Source organism: Euprymna scolopes, chromosome 28 (assembly GCF_053919585.1).
Source record: "Euprymna scolopes isolate OS-2025 chromosome 28, ASM5391958v1, whole genome shotgun sequence".
NCBI lineage: Eukaryota > Metazoa > Mollusca > Cephalopoda > Sepiida > Sepiolidae > Euprymna > Euprymna scolopes.
In genome coordinates this window covers 55,936,029-55,952,109 of record NC_136509.1, presented here as the reverse complement: position 1 = coordinate 55,952,109, position 16,081 = coordinate 55,936,029, and the positions used below count along the sequence as shown (strand labels likewise).

General features: G+C 36.1%; 1 protein-coding gene across 1 annotated transcript in view; it reads right to left on the bottom strand.

Annotated features, from left to right (window-relative positions):
- LOC145249642 (uncharacterized) overlaps nucleotides 1–16,081 on the bottom strand; it is a 42,256-nt gene that overhangs the window by 25,422 nt on the left and 753 nt on the right. The window lies entirely within an intron of this gene.

Sequence of the window (16,081 nt, the reverse complement as noted above, 5' to 3'; positions counted from 1 at the left end):
AGGAATCTTGTGACCTTTCAAATCATAACCACAATTTGTTATTAATCATGAAAAATATCTCATGACAATTCAGTTAAAATCAAAAAAATTATTTTCTCTTGTTGATTTTCATTTGAACATAACTTTTCCAACCATAAAAATAATTTGGCTAAAGTACTTTCTCTCAGCTGTCATATTTGACCTGACAATACAATATCTTAATATCATTTCATTATGGCTGCTTTCAGTTATTGTTATTCATTTTCTAAACAGATGACAGTCTAAGCTGTCACTCAACACAAAAATATAATTTTTTTTTTAAATTAAAGCATTCATGTAAGTAACGCTTGATAATATTTTATTGACACAAAATGTGTGGACTCACAATTTCGCTTTAATTATTCCATAATTAATTAAACTTAATCAATTAAAATTGAGCCAGAAAATTCCTCACCATGTCATATGTCATATATTCACATAAAATGTTATGAGGAGAGAAAATATTATATCGATTTTTAATATTAACAAAATGAAACAAAAATGTAGTAGGCAAAAAAAAAAAAAAATACAACTAAAAACAGACGGAACAAAAACTCGCTTCTCGCAGACATGTGGGTCGTAACAAGCACAATCTACTCGCCAGAATCACCTACACACAATCTGCAGAACGCTCCCTCTCCTTTTCAGTGTCTTGCCTTTATAGCGGCTGAGAATGGCATATTTGCATAATCGCGCGAGAGCAGACGTGATTCAACGATAATTACATTGGGTAAACGCTAATAAAAGCCCATGGACGCCATCTTGGAACTCTCTCTTTCGCTCAGCCCAAAACAGACGTATCCGAGGTAAGCTCTCTATTTCTCATTTTGGTTACTGCTAATTCTGCTAAACTCCCCCCTGATCTCATGATCACAAACGGGGCATGGGGGCAGTCGTCTTTGTCGGGTACTTCTTCAAAGAACCGGAGGCAACACTTCCTCCTTGTCATCTTCCTCATTACCACCGTCATTGCCACCAGACTGTTCCATAGGCGGTGTTTCACAATCAGGACAGGGACAGGGGGGCAGTATCCGTCTTTGTCGAGTACTCCTTCGTAAAGGCAAGACGGGTGGTCCCTCTTCCGCTTCTTCAGTATGTGCATTATATGGCTCTTCATCGTCCTGCATTATACTCTCTGCTCGTTCAGAAGACATTGTACCGTCTTCCTCTTCCTCCAATGTAACAATATAATGGCAAGGGCGCAGATCTTTCACATGGTGAGGCACACCGTCCAACAAAATCGATTGAGGGCTGATTACCTTGGTCACCTCACCCTTGCCGAACCTCGTGGTACATCGATTTTGCGGTCTTTTGACCCACACACGATCTCCAACCTAGTAAGAGCTGTCCTTGGGATCTGCGGACGCAGTTGCGAGATTGGTCTCCTTTACTCGAACTTCGTATCGATAAATCCTGTTGGCAGGCACAGTGAAGGGAGATGTGTCATCTCTTGGTGTGATGTTATACCAGTAGACAGCTTCCTGTATGGGACAGCGCATTCTAGCCGCTATTCGTTTCACTGTACGGTGACATCGCTCCGCTATGCCATTCCCGGCTGGAGCGTACGCACAACAGAATCGCAAGTGAATTCCCCATTTATGTGCAACTGCTTGCAATGCGTTGCTGCAGAAAGCTGTGTCATTGTCTAAAAGGATTTCATGTGGCGAGCCACGCTCGAGGAACACTGTGTCCAACTGATGGATCACGCTTGCCGAGTCCTGCCTTGCCAATTTCCTCCAAATGGAGAAATGCGATGGACCACAGTCTGTTAGAGTTAAAAAATGGAAGGTGCCATAATGCGTGATATCCATTCCAATTCTTTGCCAATTCTCGTTAACTTCCAGCTTTCCCTTTTCCCACCTGACTGGCGCTGGGTCAATGGACTGATATTCCTCACATTTCCGTATGACCGTTTTAACGGTTACTTTTGTCGTGGTTGGGCAACTTCTCCTGACAAAGTAGGTAGTGCGTCACACCCCCGGATGTCCACTATCTTTGTGAATAGCCATGGTTTGACTCTCATCCAGCTCGTCTGTGTGAACCGCGCCTATCACCGGGTCAAGCCCGTTTTTCTTTTTCATTGCCTCAAACCATGTCTGTGGTACTTGTGTCAATCGGTCAGCAATGTTTCGTGCTGATGGAACCAGTGTCACGTCCACTGTCAGCCCGTACTCTTTCACGTGCTCCTTTCCTTTAGAGTGCTTAGTTGCCTCCTAATAAGCATCTCGCTTGCTGCTTTGGTGCGCCTTTCCAGATAGCATGTCAGAGACCCAATGGTATACGCAGACAGAATCTGTCTTTATATGTAGCACTTTGCTTTGCCACTGTAGAGCCAAATTAATACCTTTCAATACGGCATCCAGCTCAGATAAGTTGATATGCTGAGAGTCACCTTCAGGTCGCAGCCAACATGCATCCTCCAACACAGTTTCGCGCATCTCCAAGGCTGCACAAATTGCTAGGGAGCTAGCATCGACCCATACATTCAGCTCTTTGCCATCCACACACCAATTTCCCCAGACCGGATCGTTCCGCTGTACAGATTCCAAGGTTTCGAACATTATACGATGCAGTATAATCCCATCATCATAATCTTCATCATCCCATCAGTATAATCTTCATCATCCCAGCCCTTCGTTACCGAACTTACTCTCCTTCTAAGTATTCCACAAGCCACACGAAGCCAACCGCACACCGGAAAGTACCCGACAAGTCGACCACACAGGGAAAACATTGTTTGTCGCGTAACAATGCTGGGAGCCTCTGGAATTGCATTTCCTCGCTTCCACCGTAGTTCACCGTGTTCCATCCAGACTGCCAATCCCAGCACCCGTGCACCGTCCTTCAACCGCTCCGGGTTCTTGCACTCCAACCCGAACTGCGCTAGGTGTTCTCTTACATGGGTCGTGGGCACCACGTCCTCGTTGACAAAAATGTCATTGATGTAAGCAGATGCTGCGCAGCTTACAACTTCTTCCGAGACAATACTTCGCTGACAATTGCTCTCATGATCAGGGGAGCCATATTCAAACCGAACACCAGACGGATCAGGCAATAATTTTTCCCATCGATTTCCACAGTCTGGTATGACTACAGTGTCTCATGGATCCAAACTTGTAGGTATGCTCTCCTGAGGTCCAGTAGAGACACGTTAGCACCTTTTTGTCTCCATTCGCGCAGCTTAGCCGCACAAACATCTGCGTTGGCCGTAAACGCGTCTATGTAATGATTTAGCTCCCGGTAGTCCATTACTGGGCGCACTTTGGCTTTGTTCTGCTGCATCACAGCCATCAGGGGAATTAGGCCTTTGGGAGGTCCCAATTTATCCTCTGGGTACGGCACAAGCCAACCATTTACTATCCAGGTGCGGAGCTCCTGCGTGTATTCTTCATGGATTTCTGCCGGCACTGGGTATTCTGACACTCGATTATGTAGTCTTTCAGGGGGGTGGTCCTCAGACCACTTCCATGATGCGGTCCACGTTCGGTTTTGATGATCAAAGGTGGCGGTGAAATCTGGTTTATTAATAGAAATGGCTGCGCATTTAATATTTTTCCTGTCGCCCAGCCGCACTGATCCTATAGGGTTGACAACGACACCGCCCAGAGCTTTTATGGCGTCGATCCCTAGAAGTAAGTCAAACCCCAGCGGTTTGCCACGCACCACCAACACATCGATTCTGGCAGACACACCTTCGTCAGTGGATATAGAGACCGCTCCAACACTGCAGCACGCATGGGACATTCCACCAATCGTTTTGACATCTACGTTCGTTTTTCTCCAAGACCGACACCGGTCTGCATGTAAAATAGTCCTAGAGCATCCTGTATCAATAAGCGCCAAACATTGCGTCCCATCAACGTGGATGCTTATCACCAGGAGCGTCGTGCTCGCATCTTGGTGGGGAAGGAGACTGGCGCTTATGCGTCCTCCCCATGCTTGTTTCCCGAGCAATTCCGAGCCCAGCGTCCACTCTCACCGCAACGGTAACACCGTGTTCCACGTTTTCGACAGTCCTTTGCAAAGTAGCCTTTCGTATTGCACTTGAAACAGGTCACACTAACAGGAATATTCTGGGCCCTGTGGTTGTTGGGTGAGCGTGTGGCCGCAACCACGTCCTGATTGTGTTCCCCAGTCGTCGTCAAAATTCTTGCTCTCGACATTAGTTCCCCCGTGGTCAGGACTTTGATGTTTGGCACCTGTTGAAGAGCAATTGAGATAGCGTCAGGGAACCCAGTGACGAAAGTCAATTTTGTAAGTCTCTCTAAGCGATCTCCTGTAAATCTGGCCAATCCAACCAACTGCCTGCTTTTGTTGGCATAAACATCCACACGTTCGCCAGCCTATCTAACCATAGTTATTTTTCTGTATGCTGCAAACGCGTCGTCGGTAAATGCCTCCTTTAAATGCCTCAATCTGGTCTATTTCTCTTTGATTGTCCTCCTCCATTCCCATGTAGAGGGCCAGTGCATCACCTTCCAGATATAAAGGTAGCAGACTCGCTACATCATCCACCTGCTGAAGTTGTGCGACAAGTCTCACTTTTTTCAGCCGCGCTACAACGTCTCCCTTGCCAGAGAACGGCTTGATAATATCACTGCTTATTCGCACCTTCGCCATAGTCGGGCCGAAATAGCTTGAAACAAAAATGTAGTAGGCAAAACAAAAAAAAAATACAACTAAAAACAGACGGAACAAAAACTCGCTTCTCGCAGACACGTGGGTCGTAACAAGTACAATCTACTCGCCAGAATCACCTACACACAATCTGCAGAACGCTCCCTCTCCTTTCCAATGTCCTGCCTTTATAGCGGCCGGGAACGACATATTTGCATAATCACGCGAGAGCAGACGTGATTCAACGATAATTACATTGGGTAAATGCTAATAAAAGCCCATGGATGCCATCTTGGAACTCTCTCTTTCGCTCAGAATCGACTTATCGTGGCTACTACGAACCTTAGATATGGAACCTCTTACTTGTCAAGCGCATATAACACATACACAAGCCCTCTCTCTCTCATCTATTTCATATACTCCAGTTCCGGCCTAAACAACCAGAAGCAGACAAATCTTAAAACCTAAAATTGAAATTCACCCCTCCTACCCTTACCCTCCCCTTTTTACATCCCTCTCTCCCCCTCCCTATATCCATATCTCCATCCATGCCTACCTGAATCTGCTACCCCCCCCACACACACTACAATCTAATGTATTTTAACCTTCAAAACTTAACTATTGTTGATACCCGTCCCCCCCCTTATTATCTCTTACCCCCCCCCTTTTTTTTCTCGTATTTTCTCTAAAACCCTTCTTCCAAATAATAACAACCATTTCTGTATGGTCTGACGAGGCTGCTGGATCGTAAACATGGTCCAGCATCCGAAACATATGTAACCGAACAGATAAAACGGTAATACAAAAAATAAAAAACATATGACTATTCTTGTTATGTATTATTTGTACAATAAACCCTATTGTGCTACCCCAATCATTAATTTAATTATTCCACCTTGGATTATTATTTTGCTTATATTGAAATTTATGATACAACAGTAGCAACAAAAAGATTCAAACAACTTACATGGATATAGGGTCGATGAAAAAAGAAAGATCATATGTGGAAAGTTGACAATCGAACAAAAAAGAAAACTCAACAAAATAAACAAAAAGTAAAGAAACACAACTCTCATAACGGTAACTAAAAGAATATTTAAGATAGGAAGCAGTTTTATTTAAAAAAGAAAAAAAACGAATATGTTTTTTTTTTATTGATTTAGCCGTCATATGCATAGTTGAGACTTTTCTTTTAGTTTTCTTATTCTGTTGTATAAAAAATTATCATGGAACAGTTGGTGGAATTTTTGAAAAGCGTGTGTTCTGCCATGCAACAACAACGTGTTGGGAAGAACAGAATAAATCGATTCAAAAACAAATCAAATCAATTACAATACTGGAAATTACACCAAGAACAACAAAATCAATTGCAACAAAAAAGCGACAGATTTACAAAAGCAAATATTAAAACAAGAAACCTTGTAACATTAAGCATTAACAAAGCTAGAAAAGTAAGAAGTTGCAAGATTTTTTCTGCCGAATGGATTACTAATTATCTCTCGGAATTCCATTACAAACTATGGATGGTACACCGTTTCCAGTCAACTTCAGAAGGTATCAAACAATTTTTGAAAAGATGTTAGTTGTGATTTAACACAGAGAAAAATTATATTGTTATTACAAAAATTAGGATTCAGGAAAATATGAAATACAGAAATTTCATTCTGAAAAAAAACAAACAAAAAGAAAAAAACAAAGACAATTTGTTTAAAGAAACGATTGAAATATTATCGAAAATATTTGGTGAACATGGCAGTTTATTTCACATACGTTATGTTGTCAAGAAAGGAGATGAGGACTTTATTACATATGCTGGAAAAGTAAATTCACAATATGAATTATTCAAGATCAAGAAAATCAAGGAATTATCTAACTTTTGTTCAGGGCTTAACTGCAACAAATTATACAGAAATGTTTGAAAATACTGTTGATTATGGAATAATATACAGAATAATGTTACAAAAGGTTATTGAAAACTTGTAGTAACCGCTAACCGGCGTCGCCTGGTGGAAGTATGCCCCCCACTTTCTTGATAAAAATTTTAGCACGGTTGTTGTTGTTGCTGCTGCTGCTCCCTAACCTCCTCATGTTACGAACGGCTTTCGAAATAGACACCAGACACCTTCTACTCCTTATGCTAAGAACGGCTATCAGAATGTCAAGAACAGGTGGAGAGGTGGTGTAGTAAGGGTATTGAGCAACCACCAGCCATAAAAAAAAAAAAAATTAAAAATAGCAGCGAGAGGAAAAAGAAAAAAAATTAGAGGCAGTAGGCAGCCTGAAAAACCCCCATCCATTTAGCCATCGAAGCTGTGGTAATGTAGACTGATTACTTACTGGGCTCCATGACTAAAAATAGTTTGTCTCAAAGTTTTATTAAGAAGCAAAAATTTATTTATGAATGAAAACATGGAATCCTAAGGAAATGAAAAGAAATGTGTATTTATCATTTATTATTTTTTTTGTATTAACTGCAATACTTGGTTTCAATTATTTCACACAGTACCGTAACAAAAAAAATAAAACCTAAAAAAAATAAAAATAAAAATTTAAAGAAAACACTTCAAAAACAAATGTAGGTTTTTCATATCATTTAAAAAAAAACAAATAAAAAGAAAATATAACTGTATGATTAATAATAATTAAAAAAACCAAAAAAAACACAGTAATTTGGTTGGGTACGAACGTGCAACCAGTAGGTTATAATGCAGGCACGCTATCCACTGTGCCACGAAAATGACTTTGAAATAATATCTTGTTTTTATTCTATTTAAAGCAAACAATGACGTGTTAATGAAATGAGGTCAATTCATTACGTTGTTTTAATCTGTCTCTCTCTCTCTCTTTGCTGATACTCTCTCTTTGTCATACTCACTAACTGGCATTGCTGGGTGAAAGCGTGCCTCTTCCCACTAAAATAAAATTAAAGTAAGGGTGTTATTGTTGCTGCCCAACCCCCAACCTCCTCATGTTACAGTTTTCAGATTAGACACCCCAACTCCTCATGGTAAGAATGACTATCGTTTCCCATTAAACGAAAAGCAGCAGTTTGTTTATTTTTTTTTATTCAGTGTGTAAAAATCAGTTTGAACAAAATAAATTGTAATTTAAAAAAATTGTTTTAGCATGGTAACGTATATAGGTTGGTAGATAATTAAATTCTACTTATAATTTTTAATTGTTTTTTTCTATTGTTTCTTGTTTTTTACAATTTTCGGCTGATAAGTTTTCTACACTTTAATTAAGTGAATAATTAAATCTAAATTAAAGGTGGGTGCTTAGATCATATTTTAACCTGCAGAGGCTGAAACGTCTCCCCACCCCATAAAATGTATTTTGTAAAGGCGATTTTTTAGTGAGTTTAATTAAGAATGGTGAGGCAAAAAGAAAAGGGGAAAAACAAAACAAATAGTCAGTAAGCAATTGTTAAAGGCAGTAAAGAAAGTCAGTCCATGTATTTAAAAAAAAAAAGAGGGGGGAAAAGTGTAAAATAAAACAAAGTATAAAAATGTAAATAAATCCAGATAAAAACAAAGCAAACTGTTGGATTACGATAGTCGGCTAAAATGCCATTATATGTATGCAATGGTAATGAAGGATAGTAAGTTGGCATAGTGTTTGTTAATTAAAGGGAATAGCTTCATTCCAATAATCCATGAATAGGGGAATGCCTTGTGACAGTCAATCAGAATGTGAGGAACAAATATGGGGAGACATTAGTATTTTTAGTATAAATGAATGACAGGTAAATGTTATGTCAAATAGTGAATAGATCAGTTATGTAGGAAGAGGTCTAAATTTAAGTCTCCTGTGAGTATAAATATGCGGTGTAAGTGGGTGATGGTGGGAGAACTTGGCAAATAGGGGAACAAATGGGAACTATTCCTCTGTAGGTTATGACGATGATGATAATGACGTCACTCCTAGGATTAAATGTTTTAATATTATGATTAATGTTTTAATATTATGAATTAATGTGTCTAAAATATCGTTCTATAGTTAAATAAGGCAATGGCTAAAAGTGTAAACATAATAAATTCATATGTGCCATCTGTTGTTGTAAACCTATAGTATTTTGGTCCAGAGGAGAAAAACTGTGCCTCTTTTATTATATATAGGGATAAAACGGGGCAATATATGTATAGAAGTTAAGAATATTGCCCAAGTACAAAGATTGAAACAAGTCCACAAGGAAAAAAAATACTACAAGGCAGTATGCAATGTGGTGGAAAAATCATTTTACGAGTGACTTTTTTAAAATATAAATTGTTATGAATGTAGCTAAAAAAGTGACAAGAAGGGAAATACTACAAGCCTAAAAGGATAAATACGATTGAGTCTAAAAATGATCCAAAGAATTTTGAAAAAAGAAAATATATAAATATCAAAAAATAAATAGCTGCCTTCTTGTAAGTGACGTATTCCTAATCGATGAAGTAACGTGACAAAAAATTGAATGACTGAAGCTACAAAACACTGAGAAAATTGCCAGACGTGTTTCTGGAAATAGGTTAAAATTCAAAGAGGAATTCTATGCAAATTTGTCCTTTGATGAGAAAACATTTGAGTCTAAAATCTCTGCCATATCTGGAAGAAATTTACACCTATTCTACAACGATGGTATGGTACTATTTAGTTTATGGGAGAAACCAATAATGGTGTTTTGTAAAAATTTAAATGTGCCAGGGATAGAGAAATTTAAATTGTCAGAAAAATTTGTTAGAAATTTAAAAAATGAATTTATGAGTGGATTTTCTGACTGACTGGGTTGTTGTATGAAGATTGAGGTAAAATTTGAGTTAAAGGATAATGCAAAACAAATGTTGAAACCAAAAAGAAAGCTCCCATTTTCATCATTCGGAATGATAGACAAGAAATTACAAAGACTTGAAATAATTAGAGTGCTTAAAAAAGCTGCTTACTCGAACGTTACTTTCAGTATATGTAAAAGACAAATTTTTTTAAAAATAAGAGTATGTTCTGATTTTTCAATAACCATCTGAAAGACCACAGCTATCGACTTCTTACACCAGAAAATGTTTCTCAAAGTTTTTTGGGAGAAAATGTTCTCGAAAATTGATCTCTCAGAAACATATTTGTACGTCAAAGTCGAGGAGCAAAGTGAAAAATACCTGACGACACACATAAAGAATGATTTTCATTAAAATGTTTGCCTTTCAGTTACTTAGATGACATTCTGATAAAAAGCAGAAATGCAAAAGAACACAAAATTTATATTCAGGATGTATTCAAGAGAATAGAGAATTATGGATTTAAAGTGAATCTTGAAAAATGTGAATTCGACAAGAACAAAATCGAATATTTAGGCCAAATAATAATTATAAATAAAGAAAACCAAATCCAAATAAAACAAAAGACATGCCTAGACCGGATAATATGACAAAATTAAAATTAGTCCTGGGTTTAACTAATTACAATAGTCTATATAATCCCAAAATACATGCACCGGGAGCACTATTAAATGAATTACTAAGGAAAGATAAAAAAAATAATGCTGGACAAAAGAATGTGAAGAAGCATTTTAAAAAATAAAGTGTGTATTATTGGATCTAGCTTTGGCACATTATAATCCGAAAAAGAAAAATTGTAGCATCATAAAGCTTTGCTTTTACACAGATTTGAAGATGGATCAACTAAACCAATTGTCCATGCTTCAAGGGCCTTAATACCAGCAGAAAAAAAATTATAGTCAAATTGAAAAAGAAGTCTGGCAATCGTGTATGCCATTAAAAATTTAACAGGTTTATTCATGGTAGATCATTCGTTTTACAAATGGCCCACAAACCATTAGTGTTAATGTTTTATTAAAAAAAAAATGGTGTGCCAACGAATACTGCAAATGGATTACAGAGGTGGAGCATTATTTTGCTTAACTCTAATTTCAAAATGCAACATTTCCCATTAAGTAAAATCACACATACAGATAGTCTGTCTAGGTTGATTCCAAAAACTCTGAATTATTTGAAGAAACGGTTATAGTAGCACTAAAAGAAGAAAAGAACTAGCGGATAAACTAATTAACCGGTAGGTGACACTGAAAGAAATAAAAAAGCATCGAAAATGGATGGATATATTAACAGTATGAATAAACAAGTAGGGTGGAACAAAAAGACAAAAGAATTAAAGGTATTTCCATGCTGATGTATGCAGGTAGAGTCATAATACCGTGAGATTTACAAAAGAGAATTTTGAAAGAATTTCATATGGGCCATCTTGGAATCTCCAGATGAGAGATTAAACTTATTGTCCTACAATGGACAATCTCCAGATGAGAGATTAAACTTATTGTCCTACAATGGACAATCTCCAGATGAGAGATTACACTTATTGTCCTACAATGGACAAGGTCATTGAAAATCTGGTAAAACAATGTAAAGGCTGTAAATTCAGAGCAAAAGCTTCACCGATGAACTCAACCCTGGCCAAAAACATACATTCCCTGGACATGTATTCATATTGATTACGATAGACCATTGAAGGAATACTTGTAATTGTGGACAGTTTTTGGAAATTGCCTTAAATTTATAGATACAAACACCCAACAGCTTTGAACACTATAAAGGCATTAAAGTATTTAGTCATTTTGAAGTACCAAATACAGTTGTAAGTGAAATTAGTACCAAGTTTATAGGACAAGAATTTAAGAACTACTGTGAATAGTTGGCAACTGAATACGTTGCAATACCAACATACAACCCCAGGTCTAACCGACTGGCCAAAAGGTTTGTTGATATCTTCAAAAAAGCATTGAAAAGAATGACAATATCGACCCGGAAGAAAAAAGCATTAAATAATTACTAACGATTTCTAGGATAACACCAAATCAAAAGACTAATGCAAATTTATCACTGGTTGAAATAATGCTTGCAAGAAATATATGTTCAGTTTTCAATAGGGCATTACCAAGTAATAAAAAGAAAAAATTTACTAAAGATAATACAAAGTATAAAAAACAAAATCCATACTTGATCTCCTTTGCAACTGAGCATACGTGTTGAGTAATATTACATGAGTTTTGGTGATTAAACACCTTGGGTATACTTTTTAAAATTAAAAATACTTTTTAATATTAAAAATATTTTTTAATATTAAAAATACTTTTTAAAATTAAAAATACTTTTTAATATTAAAAATACTTTTTAATATTAAAAATATTTTTAATATTAAAAATATTTTTTTAAAATTAAAAAAGGAAGGTATTTTTTTAGGAACTATCAAGCAAGAAAATCTTTTAGGGAAGACAGTATATCCTCAAAAAGAATTGGGCAAATGATTTATATAATAAAAGGAAATACATTTTTCCATAAAAGACATAAACCAATTGAGCCCCTGAAACATGGAAACAGTTGAAAACAATACAAAATTACCAACGGAAGTGTTATATGAAACTTTCCAGATTAAAACCTTCATAAACAATGAAGTACCAAGAATTGTGGATTCATCCAAAAACTAAAAATACACCATTTCAAACTGTTAGAAGTGAAAGGAAAAGGACTGAATAGTTATGTTCAAACTAAAAAAAAAAAAATGTTAAGAGCAAAATTCTAGGGAAGAATTTAGCTTGGAAAAAGGTGTTATAACCCAGCACCTCTCTAACACTAACACTTGTTAACTAGTTGTGAGAGACATAGAAAAAGGAAGAGAGTTTGACACAAAGACAGAAGAAAGGACCTCCATGCACATTGTAGGTGGAATCCTCTTCCATACTTGCCTACAGATCTTGCAATCATGAAGAGAAGACTTTTCTTATTCATGATTAAATGTAAAACATGTTTTTTAAAAAAATGAAAAAGGGGAAAAGAGGAAAAATGTATATAATTAAAATAAAACTGTGTTGTGTTATATTTCTGGGGGGAAAAACAAACAAAAAAAAAACAAAAAAAACAGGGAAACAATTAAAATAAAGCAGTGTTATGATATTATTTTTGAAGATCCTAGAGGTTAATCATGCTCAAACCTAGGAGACATTTCCTCTGTTGCAGAGAGAAGGCATCTTCAACTGAACATGAATAGTTTCCAAGATCTTAAGATGGAATGTGGAGTGAGCACGACTCAGAATTAAAAAAGAGTCCATGCTGAAGTTGACTGCATATGACAGGTTTTTAAGGAGATGGTTAGTTATTGAAAACTCGTATGTATCATTCCCCTTTTTTTCATTTTTTTAAAAAACGTATTTTACTTTTAATCATTACTTCCCTTCATGGTTGCAATATTCAAAAAAATATCCTCCCAAAAAAGATCATATAAAAATATCCCCTAAAAAAAGATCATATCTATAAAAGTGAACATGTCTGTGTGTCTGTCTATGTGCCTGTGTACATTTCCTTATGCAATAATTCTGTCAATTTTTAGTCTACAGACTCGAAATTTGATATACAGGGTATGAGATTTAGGAAAATCTATGTGATCGGTTTTCGGCCAGAAATTTGGCTGTTAAGGGGTCAAAATTCAACGATTTGACCTTTGAGAACTTTACCAAACTCCTTCCACAATTTGGGGTCTAAACACATGAAATTTTAGATATAGGTTCCTTGGACATGGATCTAACTTAATAACCTGATTTGAACCCAAAACAATAAATGTTAAGGGGTCATAATAGAGGCCAAAGTTAAAAAAATTGACCGTTTTTGTTTTTTTGCTCAGCATACACCTCCAAACACCCAGGCAACGCAGGGCTGAAATGCTAGTATGTATGCATATATATATATATATATATATATATATATATATCTTCATTAGACTCTATTCTTGTTTTGTACTATTTGTACAATAAATCTAATGTGTTACACCAATTTTTGTTCATATAATTATTACTTATTCCACCTCGGATTATAATTATTGCTTATATCAAAATTCACAATATAGCGAAAGTAGAACAGACACTTGGTTCCCATGAGTGTAACCTAGCGCAGACGCGCATATGCAAATGCATGCGAAATGATATCAGCAGTCGGGAAAAATATAGATTTTAAAAAGGAAATCACATTAGAGATGGAAATAACATTCAAGGCATGGATATGTTCATGTGATGGACATCACAGCGGTAACGAGAGAATGAGGAAATAAATGTTGTTGAAATGCTTTTAATTCTTGATCTTCTTTGCGACTGAGCATACAACATGTTGGGTAACATTTTGGCAAATAACAAACGTGTGTCCATTATCTCAATGATCATTAATGGGCTAAGATGATTTCGTCAGTATCTGACAAAGCCAGGAATTTTGCATCAAACTTAACCCATAATAATAATTTCCCAAATCGCATTCCAAGTTCCTTCATCGACATATATACAGACGATACTATCATTTATGGCAATGAGCAAGATGTCTCTGAGTCTCTATCCTCTGACCTTGAGCACACACTGCAATGAGTCAAAAGGTGGTTGGTTAATTTTAACGCATCCAAAGTTTCTATCCTTTCATCACCAATGCTCTGATCACCACCCCAATTGATATGAATAATTTTCGTCTAAAAGAAGCATTCTGCTTCAAATTTCTGGGACTGACCTTCACTCTTGACCTGAAATGGAAGACTTACATCAAATCTGTTGCTAAAAAAAATGGCAGAAAAATGGTTGCATCATTCTACTGCTCCAGAAAAGTATCTCACTCCTGATGCAAAAAAACAAATACACCCTAAAATGAAGTACTGTTGCCACATCTGGGGAGGAGCTGCCCAGAACACTCTATTCTGCTTTGACAGAGTTTAGAACGCGCTTCAAAGCCTGGTTGGTGATGGCTTTTTTTCTTTCCTGCAACCCCTTTTCCACAGAAGAGACGTTGCAAGCCTATCTCTGCTCTATCATTATTTTCATGGCAAATGCTCACCTGATCTTCAATTAATACTCCTCCCTTACTAGACTTTCACAACAAGCATTCGTCTAGCTACAACCATTATCAACAATATTCCCCACTCTCTGTGTCTAAATCTAAAGACAAATTCCATAAACAAAGATTCTTTCCTAGAACTGCCCACATGTGCAACTCTGTACCGCTGGCCTGCTTCCTAGCTGATTACAATATGGTTGTTTTCAAATCCAATGTAAATAAGTTCTTCTGGAGCCACCCCCTTAATCAAATTTTACCCAATTCTCACCACTAACGACCACTATGCTGTTGTTTTAGTGACCACCTTACACCTATTAACCCTTATTCCTCGAGTGGCCTTTGGGTCTTGATAAGTGGTGACTCCCTTGTAAAAAGAAAAAATACATAAAATTAGAAATGTATTTATTGTAATAAAAGGTACTTGTTTATTTTCACTAATGTTTTAACTATTACTTTACTACACAATAACAAACGCACATAATTATTTACTGTAGTTATTAAAGATTAAACATCTTCGATATATTTTGTAATAAAAAAAATATTAAAAGCAAAATAAACAGCATTTTTTCGACAGCAGCTCTATTGTAAAATTGAACCGTTTTTGTTTAAAATTGATTTTTCTTTTCTTTTTCAATAAGTATGATATTATTGACAAGTAAAAAAAAAAATGTTTCTATCTGTTCGGTACTTGCTGACCAGAAGACAGGTAGCAGTCGTCGTCGGAGTTTTTGTAACATGGACGAACAGCTGATAATAACAACAACAAGAAACGAAACCAATGCTTCGATAATGTCTTAAATGATTTCTTTTGTGTATTAAAGCAACTTCATCTCAAATTAGAAAATTGCGCCGTAAATTTGACGCATCTTTTCAATTCTTTATTCAAAGTTTGAGTCAAACAGATGACAAACCATTCTCGTGAGTTGAGAAGAAAGTGGATATTAAAAATAACAGAATTCTCAAAATACAAAAACATTATTTTCTTAAACTTTATCTATTGAATCAAGACAATTTTTTTTTCATTTTTTTATTTGAGAAGATAAAAACATGAAATTATTTTATACCTTAATTTTTTAATGAAAGTTTCAGCATTTTATTCAATATTTCATAAGCAACGCAATTTTCCACATTCAAAATCATAATCAGTGAAAGTTTAATAGAATTTAAGTTTTGGCTGGATTAGCATAGAAACCTTATAATCGTATGTTTTTACTGTTAAAAACGACTCTACATCGGCAAGGCATCGCACTCTCTTCTAAAATCGAAATTTCTATAAGATTTCTTTTTCATGTTACAAAATATTAAGCAGTAAACTACACGATCATAAAAAAAACAAAACATTTTTTCCTATAATTAAAGTTTTGTACGCCATGTAAAAACAATATTTATCGGAAGAAATTTGGAGAATATGAAAAAAAATCCCTATTATCAAAATTTTGTAATAAATAAAGAAAATGAACAATTTATCAATCTAAATTCGATCGGACGAACACCGGTGTTGGTCAGGGCCAATTTTGACAACATATTTACAAGGCAAACAAAACTGACAATTATTTTTTTCCTTTCAGTGTTTACTTTCATGCATTTGAAGTTTAGCG